A 10,380-nucleotide genomic window follows, 5' to 3' on the forward strand; every position below is an offset into this window, starting at 1 on the left:
AAAATCCCTGACCCCGCCAGGAATCGAACCCGGGAACCCTGAGCTTACTAGTCAACATGAAGGTGCACACCCTCTGCCCTGGATGCAGACACTGACTCGATTGGAAAGGGTGTCATAAAGACGTTTTATTCTCTGCTGAGGCTAGTTTTTCGAAGGTGTAAATATAACACAGACCTAACTACACGACACCTACGCATTTATCTCTCACATTTAATTTCATCAATTCAGTTTCAACGGACTACCGATAAGGTGGGAAATGGAACTCGTATTAAGAAACTTAGAAGGGACGATAAAGAAGTTCTAGTTCGTGGTCGTTGCTTCAGTGTATACGCAACGTAGCGTGACGCAAACGCTCGTATATAAGCACGAACATGTAGGAAGAGTTTGGTACCGCATTCGTATCTTCACGACGTGCGTACTGTAAATGTATAAACTTGAACTATGGCGACTTTATTACCCAGTGCCTCCAAACAGGATCAACGTGCTATTATTCTTTTCTGGCTTCAGAAAGATAAACATAGTTAGAAATAGATCGGAGAATGAAGAATGCGTATGAGACAGCATGTCTCTCAAAAACACCAGTTGTGAAATGGTCTCATAAGGGATGCTGTTATTTCGTGGTAACGATGTTCCGATATCGGAAATGACGTAACGCAGAAGTCACGCTCAAGTGGAAGACACCCGAGCACCTGCCCTACATTCTTGATCTCTCCCCATGCAATTATCACGCCCTCGGTCCCTTGAAAAATGTCTTGAAGCGTCGACGATTGCTGTCGGACGAGGATGTGCAGCTTACTGTAGCAAAATTCTCCACTCGCAGGACACGGTGCTTTTACCACATGGGTATTTTCAGCCTGATGCTTTGTGACATGATTGCCTCAATGCTCATGGAGAGTTTGCGTGACTGGTGCACCGGTACTCGACTGTACGGCCTTCGAACGTAAACATTTTGTTCGCCTCTTGCACTTGTTCAGATTGTCTGGACAGGAAGATGGTTTGTACAGGAAAAGACATCCTTAATTAGCGATAGGTATTGTGACAGACTTCAGAAGGGAGATGCAGTGTGAATATTTATGAGGCGGAGCGTAGCCTTATGCGGCTCCGCAGTGGATCGTTCCGCGGGAGCAGGTGACGGGATCGACAGTTTTATGAGCTCGACGTATCGGCTGCTCTCGCCAAAGCGTCGTCGAGTTAAACAAGAGATTTAATGGGATTCCTCACAGCTCAAAGGCGGCGGAGTGGGGCGCGGCTTTGTGACGTCACGCTGGGAGGGTGGCGGTGTTCCCTCCGCTTTAATTCCCCGCAGGCGGTGTGCGGCCTCTTTAAGATGCTGGCGGCCTCATTTAAATGTATAGAAAGAGAAAACCGCCGCTGCCGGCTCCTCTGTGCGACGCTTTGTCTACCCCCCACCACCACCACCACCTCACCCCCTCACCCCTTGCATTCGCCATTCCTTTTTCAGGACGGGACGATGCCACTTTCTGAATGGGCCACCAAGAGTGTAATGTCAGTGGAGCTGCACAATTTCTCGCGCGTGCTCCTGCATAGCCGCCTTAACACTTGTCGGCCGCTCGCGACCCATCTTGAAGAAGGGCAACTACGTAATTATGACGGAAAATGGTGGCGCCCTTGTACTGTGTACACAAGGCTGTGGCACGTTGAGCTAATTTCTTCTTCGTGCATTAATTCAGGAGCGATGGGAGAAGTTGATCATATTTTCACTGTGCTTTGGACTGTCTACTTGTACAATGCGAATTACTTTTGTTTCCATCACGTAATGGCAGTACAGAAGGATGTCCTCAGATAAAAGGAAGCTGAAAGTTTGATTTTATTCCTGATATTCATCCAACAGATTTGCGTGGAGTTGACAAAAGTCATGCGATAGAAATATGCACATACACAGATGGCGGCAGCATCGCGTATACAAGGGATAAAATGACAGTTACACGCTTGGAAAACTTCCATTTCGGAAATCGTTAGGGAATTCAGTATTCTGAGATTCACAGTATCAAGAGTGTGCCGAGAACACCAAATATCAGGCATTATCTTTCACCACAGACATCACAGTAGCTGACGGCCTTCTTTTAACGACCGAGAGAAGCGACATTTGCGTATAGTTGTCATTTCTAACAGACAAGCAATATTGTGTGAAATAACCGCAGAGATCAATGTGGGACGTACGACAAACGTATCGGCTATGAAAGTGCCGTGAAATTTGGCGTTAATATGCTAATGCAGTAGCTTTTGCTAACAGCACGACGTCGCCCGCAGTGCCTCTACTGGGCTCGTGGAACACCGTTGCCTGGTCAGGTGAGTCCCGATTTCCGTCGGTAAGAGTGTGACGCAAACTCCCTGAAGCCATCGGCCAAGGTCATCAACAAGACGCTGCGCAAGCTGGTGGTGGCCTCATAATGGTGTCCGCTGTGTTCACGTGGAAGGGACTGAGTCCTCCGGTGCAACTAAACCGATGATTGACTGGAAGTGGTTATGTTGGGCTACTTGGGGACCGTGTGCAGCCTTTCGTGCACTTCCAAAACAGCATTGGAATTTTTGCGGCTCGCAATGCAGAGTGTCACCGAGCAACGGTTGTTTTCGAGTAGTTTGAAGAACATTCTGGACAGTTCGAGCTAATCCTGTGGTCACCCATAGAATATTTATGGGTCAGTTCATGCATAAAATCCTGCACCAGCAACACTTGCGAAGGTATGTATAGCTCAATATTTCTTCAGGGGACTTCCAGCTACGTGTTAAGTCAATGCAACGTCGAATTGCTGCCCTATGCCGGGCAATTTGATGTCCGCCACGGTGATACAAGGTATCCCATGATTATTGTGACATCGAAGTGGAACCAAACAAAGTTATGGGATGAGCTAGTTCAACTCTGTGCGCAGACTATAGCCTACAAGTTTCCACAGCGTTGCGAAGGAAAGTAGATTACGTTTAGGTGTTAAAACATATGTTGTAGTCTTTTTTAAAGCTGCAATTAATTGATACTTTTCCACAGAGTCTCAACACAAATGTAGGCTCTTATCACAGGGGTGAACAAGCTTTGAAACTGCATTGACATAAAATTTTGTCGCCTGAAATTTCATCCGGTTAGTCACATCCATCTGAAGATCGCGCCGACGTCAGTGCGCTATGTTGGGAGCCAGATCTTAATATTGGGGACAGATGGTAGTCACTGCATGCAAGATCCGGACTGTAAGGCGATTGAAGGAGCACCTCCCAACTGAAAGCATCCAAAATTCGAGTGCGATTCGCCGTGTGGGGTCGAGCGTTGTCGTGCAAGACAACCGTTCCTGAGCTCAACTTTCCTCTACTCATACCCTGACTTGGTCTTCTTAAGTTGTACAGAGACTGACAAAAAATCACAATATTCATTTGTATGCAATTTTTTCTTTTTTGTGAGTCATCAGTCTTCTGACTGGTCTGATGCGTCCCACCATGAATTACTTATGTGTTCCAACCTCTTCATCTCAGAGTAGCACTTGTAACCTAAGTCCTGAATTAATTACTGCTTGTGCCGGCCGGTGTGGCCGAGAGGTTCTAGGCGCTTCAGTCTGGAACTGTGCGACCGCTACGGTCGCAGTTTCGAATATTGCCTGGGGATGGATGTGTGTGATGTCCTTAGGTTAGTTAGGTTTAAGTAGTTCTAAGTTCTAGGGGACTGATGACCTCAGAAGTTAAGTCCCATAGTGCTCAGAGCCATTTGAACCAATTACTGCTTGTATTTCAGTACCAGTCTTCCTCTAGAGGTTTTATCCTCTACAGTCCCTCTAGTAGCACGGATGTTATTCCATGATGTTTTATCATCCTGTCCCTTCCTCTTGTCAGCGTTTTCCATATATTCGTCTCCTCGCCGACTTTGCGAAGAATCTCCTCGTTGTACACCTTATCAGCCCCCATAATTTTCAACATTCTTCTGTAGCATCACATCTCAAATGCATCGATTCTTTTCTCTTTCAGTTTTCCCACAGTTCATGTTTCATTACCATACAATGCTGTGCTCCAAACATTCATTCTCAGAAATTTCTTCTTCACATTAAGGCCTGTGTTTGACACAAGTACACTTTTCTTGGCCAGAAATTCTGTTTTTGTCAGTACTAGTCAGCTTGCTTTTTATGTTCTCCATGGGTTATTTTGCTGCCAAGGTAGCAAAGTTCCTTAACTTCATCTACTTCATGATCACCAAACCTAATGTTAAGTTTCTCGCAGTTCTGATTTACTCTCATTCGATATTCTGTACCCGTCAGAATGTTCATTCCATTCAGCAGTTCCGGTACTACTTCTTCACATACAGTGAGGATAGCAATGATATCAGCGAATGTTATCACTGATATCCTTCCACCTGGAATTTTAATCCCACTCTTTAACCTTTCTTTTATTTTTGTCGTTGCTTCTTCGATATACTATAGATTGAACAGTATTGGCATGCCTGTTGCGAGCTAACATCCCAAAGATGTTCGGGCTCACATGCGGTTCCTCGTCTCGAAATGTCTTGTCTCAAACTCGTCTAGGAGTTAAACCGCGCGTATCGCATTACACGCCCTAAATTAGACACTTGTGACCCTTTGGTTAGATTGTCTGTCTGATAGCAAGTTTGCGAAATACAAAGTTAACATATCATTTAATAACAATAACAATAATATCGGGAACTAAATTAACGATCCTAAATGATGTAGGCCACACAGTTGCCATTTGTTTAGAATAATTTTTGTTCAGAAAGCAAACTAATAACGAAAGTGGTCGTATTTGGAGTTACTGTTACACTCGAGCGCATATCCATTTGACACAGTTCGATCATTCACAATCTCATCGCGAAATACAAGTTATCTACGCGAAAAGTTAAGAGTTCACACCAGGCGCGCTGCTGCTCACCGTTCAGAGATGAAGTCCCGCGATACCATACAACGCGAAATTTTCTAAGTCGCTTCACATACTAGCTGCCTAAAGACCGACTGTCCGCTTTCGTGTCTCAATCCAAACTGTTCGCTTTGGTGTCTAGACCAGCACTGAACTGCCCGATTTCGCGTCTGCACCAGCACAGTCCTTCTGTCCGTCCCCGGCCGCGTTTTCCAGCGCACCGAACATCGTTGCTCAACTGGCTAGGGCAGTTCCCTTTCCTGAGGACGTCCATCTGATTGGCTACAGCTTTTTCTACATTATTTTACATTTTAACGTATTTAAATAATCAAAGCTTTACCACTTTCACGTTCTAAATAAAGTAACAATAATATCCATTACCTAATAAACGTCAAATTCTCTTACATAAAATCAATACAACTTCATTCTATTACCTAATGAATCAATAAGGTGCTCTCATCGCTCAATGTGTTTTGTGTGGAGGAAATGATGCTTAACTGAAAATACTGATAATTTAAGTTTACTATAACTTTTGAACAAATAAAGTTACTGAGTTGATATTTACAATGTTTGTCATTTTAATGATGCGCTTCTATATGAAATGACGATCGTTAAGACCGACCAAATCGTCCTGATTTTAGCATTCAGTTCTTCGTTACGAAACTTGTTAATTTAACTTTAACAGTAAACCCTAAACTATTATAGATATTATATTTAGATTAAAGTTCAGTCTTGATCACGTTATGTCTGTTTTAATGAGTAACCGGTTTCGGTTTTTTCTATAAAACCATCATCAGACCTGTGAATAAATTTTAAGAAATACTAGATACCAATCTTTAAATGAATGAAAAAGTCTAATGATGTCAAAATTTTTAACAAAATAAAATAAAACTAGTTATACCCATTGGCTCCCTTGGGTTGGTAGGTGGAGCTCTCCTTGCTGCTGTGCAGTCAACTGATGGTTATGAGTGCTAAGCATGAGCTTAAATATGCAGAGGCTCCGCCTACTTCCTGTCACATTACTTCATAACTGCCAATCAGCGTTCATAATATGACGCCATCCTCAAAGTATAAAAGTAGGAAATACACTAATAACATAAAATTGATTCATTTAAATATCTGATTAACAGATAATAGTTGTATCTACAACTTATTTATATTTTGAATAAAAACATTGAATTACGATGTGTGATAGCTGTGCCCTCTATGGACAACCTTAATATTATTACAGTGCCAGTTACTTCAAAGATGTAAAATCCTTGGCGTTGTGGTATATATCGATTATACCAAGTCGCCTACATCACAATTGCATCTTTGTTGGATGCTGCAGAATCGTCTTGTTTTCACTGTAGTTTTTATGGCAATGTTCTTTATAGCATTAAGTTAGCAGCTAATAGTACGTTCAACATTTTTATTTTTTTTTATTTTTTTATAATACTAATAAGTAATCTAAAATATATTAAGATGACATATATGGGAAACATATCAGATAGAATCACTAACTTATTCAAAAATTCTGGAATAACAATAGCATTTACAACTGACAATACTTTACAACAAAAATTAAGACATACCGTAAATAAAGATAATGGAAAATCTACCAGATCAGGAGTGTACAAGATCCAATGTAGAGACTGTGAGAAAATATATATCGGCCAAACAGGTCGAAATTTTGCAGTAAGGTACAAAGAACATACGTCAGGTACCTCACGAACAAAGTCTGTTTTTGGTCATCATATAACATTCAATAATCATGCTGAGGGGACAGTACAACAGAATTTACAAGTTCTTCATTATGCAAATAAAGGCTTACTCATGAATATCCTAGAAGAAATCGAGATATATGCTCATTTGAAAACCAAATCATCAATGCTGCTCAATGAACAATTAGATTTTCGCGAAAAATATTATTACGACCTTTTTGACGAAATTTTATAATAAAAGCATCTACTCTTTTGTTTTTTAAATATAAGATTAGTTATACCCATGGCAGAAGCAATGTATGTAAAATATGCTGCATCAGCAGTCTCATCAGTTATTCAGATATACATAAAAAAATAAAAAAAAATAAAAATGTTGAACGTACTATTAGCTGCTAACTTAATGCTATAAAGAACATTGCCATAAAAACTACAGTGAAAACAAGACGATTCTGCAGCATCCAACAAAGATGCAATTGTGATGTAGGCGACTTGGTATAATCGATATATACCACAACGCCAAGGATTTTACATCTTTGAAGTAACTGGCACTGTAATAATATTAAGGTTGTCCATAGAGGGCACAGCTATCACACATCGTAATTCACTGTTTTTATTCAAAATATAAATAAGTTGTAGATACAACTATTATCTGTTAATCAGATATTTAAATGAATCAATTTTATGTTATTAGTGTATTTCCTACTTTTATACTTTGAGGATGGCGTCATATTATGAACGCTGATTGGCAGTTATGAAGTAATGTGACAGGAAGTAGGCGGAGCCTCTGCATATTTAAGCTCATGCTTAGCACTCATAACCATCAGTTGACTGCACAGCAGCAAGGAGAGCTCCACCTACCAACCCAAGGGAGCCAATGGGTATAACTAGTTTTATTTTATTTTGTTAAAAATTTTGACATCATTAGACTTTTTCATTCATTTAAAGATTGGTATCTAGTATTTCTTAAAATTTATTCACAGGTCTGATGATGGTTTTATAGAAAAAACCGAAACCGGTTACTCATTAAAACAGACATAACGTGATCAAGACTGAACTTTAATCTAAATATAACAATTAATTGATCACTGAATTCCAAAAATGTTTACCAAAATTGTGTATTATAGATATGATCAATATTCAAGTTTTGTTGGTTTCACCATGAAAATTTATGAAGGGTGGTAGATAAAAAATAACTGTGGCTTAAATCCCTCAATCACTACAGAATTAAATAGTTTCCATAAATGTTCCCCTTTATGGCCAATCTTAGGTCCGCCATATTTAACACTGCTACGTCTCCCTGGCCGCATACGCCTTCTACTGGGTTTCCCTATGACGTAGGTTCTCGTCTGTGTCACTCGCACACTACAGCACTTAGGCCTCAGTAGACAATATACGCCTGTGATTTTCCCCATCTTGTGGTGAATCTGCGCCCTTTGTGACACACGGTCATCGACGACAAGATTCATTTCAAAATTTCTGAAGGCTGACTCTTTCGGCCATACACTTACATGAGAGCGCCTTACAATCCAGTATCTGATTTCAGAATCTCTGCCTAATCATGATGTAATCTACCCGGAATCTTCACGTATCTCCTTGCCTTCTCCAAGTACACCTTTCTCCCTTGTGATTCTTCAACAATGTATGCAGTATTACCAATTGAAATTAGTTGCAGGACTGAATTAGTCTTTTTCCTCGCTCCTCGCTCATTCCTAGTACCAAGCCCATCTTCTCCTGTAAAAATTTTTTCTACTCTTTCCCCTACAACCGCAGACAGGTTCCCATTCCTACTACATTTTCACTTTACGTACTTCATTACCCCTTAAATATCCTCATATGCTTCCTCTATGTCTTCATATTAAGCTTGCGAAATCGGCATGAATATCTGAACTATCGTTGGAGGTATCGGTTTCCCGTTGATTTTGATGAGAACAAACCTATCACTGAACTGTTCACAGGAACTCTGTCCATACGCTACCTTCCTAATCGTAACGAATCAGACTCCCGTTATACCATATTCTGATCCTTTTAATTTTACACTACAGTCGTCCGACCAGAAATCCTTGTCTTCTGTCCATTTCACTTCGCTGACCCCCTCTATATCTAGGCTGAATCTTAGCATTTCCCTCCTCAGATTTTATAGCTTTCCTACCACGTTCACACACAGTTTTTGGAACGTCATCCTTTTCGTTGGCATTCAGTCTGTATAAGATGGTCATCTGCCTCTCGGCAGTCCCCTCTCAAAGATCTGAACGAGAGACTATTCTGGAATCTTTTCCAAAGGAGATATCATCCAGGCACTTTTTTCGATCACAGAACACATGTCCTGTGGGTACACGCTATGTGCCTTTAATTGAGTGGTTTCTATTGCCTTCTGCATCCTCATGCCGTTGATCACTGCTCATTCTTCCGCCTTTAGGAGCAGTTTTCCACCCCAAGGATAAGAGAGTGCCCTGAACTTCTGTCCGTTCCCCCGCCCTTTTTGAGAAGACACTTGGTTGTATGAAGGTAACTTTTCATGTCGGAAGTCTTCGGCTGCCATTGCTTTTACTGACAATTTAAGAGTTGGCGCGGTCCGAACCTAGGACCGAGGACGATTTGATTACGAATCAAAAACGCTACCTCTAGACAACACCCAAGAAAATCGAATTGGTGAACACATTTTTCGTCCCAGGAAATAGTCCCCGTAATCTCTGTTGCAAAGGACAAAGGACGTTTGCAAATATTTTCTTGATTTTTTTTTAAGGGGGAGGGGGGGGGGGGGGGGTGGGGGAAATCTGTTTGCTCTCACTCCACGGACTGTATTTAGGTCTCGCAGTTCGCATGTTTGTCACAAGGACCATCTGTAGTTACGATCTGATAAAGGAATGAGACACAATCTTTTTCGTGAGAGTCCATAAATGCCAATGAAGAAGCTATTAGCTAGTCGTTAGGTTTATCTGTCTAGATTTTTGGTACCCAAACTACAAAAAACTTCAGATAGTGTAGCTTCTGTGCAACGATTTCTTGCAACAAATTTCAGAATTGTTGCAAAACAAAATGAGAAGTTCGACAGTTTTCTTGAATGTTCTCATCAATTGTTGCAAGCAGTTCATCAGTAATAATTTTTGGTCGTCCAACTAGCTCTTCATCGTAAACAGTAGTTCGGCCACTTTTAGGCTAATGCACCATTAGCAGACACACCGCGTCCAGTGGTAACATTTTCTCCTTACACTTCGCACAACGGCATATAAATTTCGAACTATTTATCGTTTACTGCCAACAAATGCCTTATTACTGACCCCACTTAAATTGCACACATATTTACGACTTTTATTATGAAAAATTGGATGCCGACTCAACGTAAAAACGACCAGACAACAATGAGGCCGCGCTAACCCCGCCCATTATTCCTGCAGGCGATAACGCAATATACTTTCTCGATGGGCCATATGTAACTTTTCCCTTCCACAATACAGAAAATTAATTACCTTAGTAAGTAAATTATGTCAACCACAATCGCTGCAAGAACTGCTGTTAGAAGTGCGCTGACTCAAGCAGATACCTAGTTACTGTCAAAGAGCAGTATGTCTCCGAAACAAAATTGCGCTCTAGAGTTTATTGTGGAAATAGCCTCTTCCCCCCTCCGCTCCCCGGCTGTGCACAAGCCATGTCTCTGCAGGATCCTATTTTCCAAGAGTGCTAGTTCCTAAGGCATGCAGAAAGACATCCATATGCTTTGGAAGGTAGGATATGAGGTAGTCGTGGAAGTGAAGCTGTGAGGACGGGACATGAGTCGTATTTATGTAGTTCAATCGGTAGAGCACTCGTCCGCGAA

The sequence above is a fragment of the Schistocerca serialis genome, chromosome 2 (assembly GCF_023864345.2).
Source record: "Schistocerca serialis cubense isolate TAMUIC-IGC-003099 chromosome 2, iqSchSeri2.2, whole genome shotgun sequence".
In the NCBI taxonomy this organism is placed as follows: domain Eukaryota; kingdom Metazoa; phylum Arthropoda; class Insecta; order Orthoptera; family Acrididae; genus Schistocerca; species Schistocerca serialis.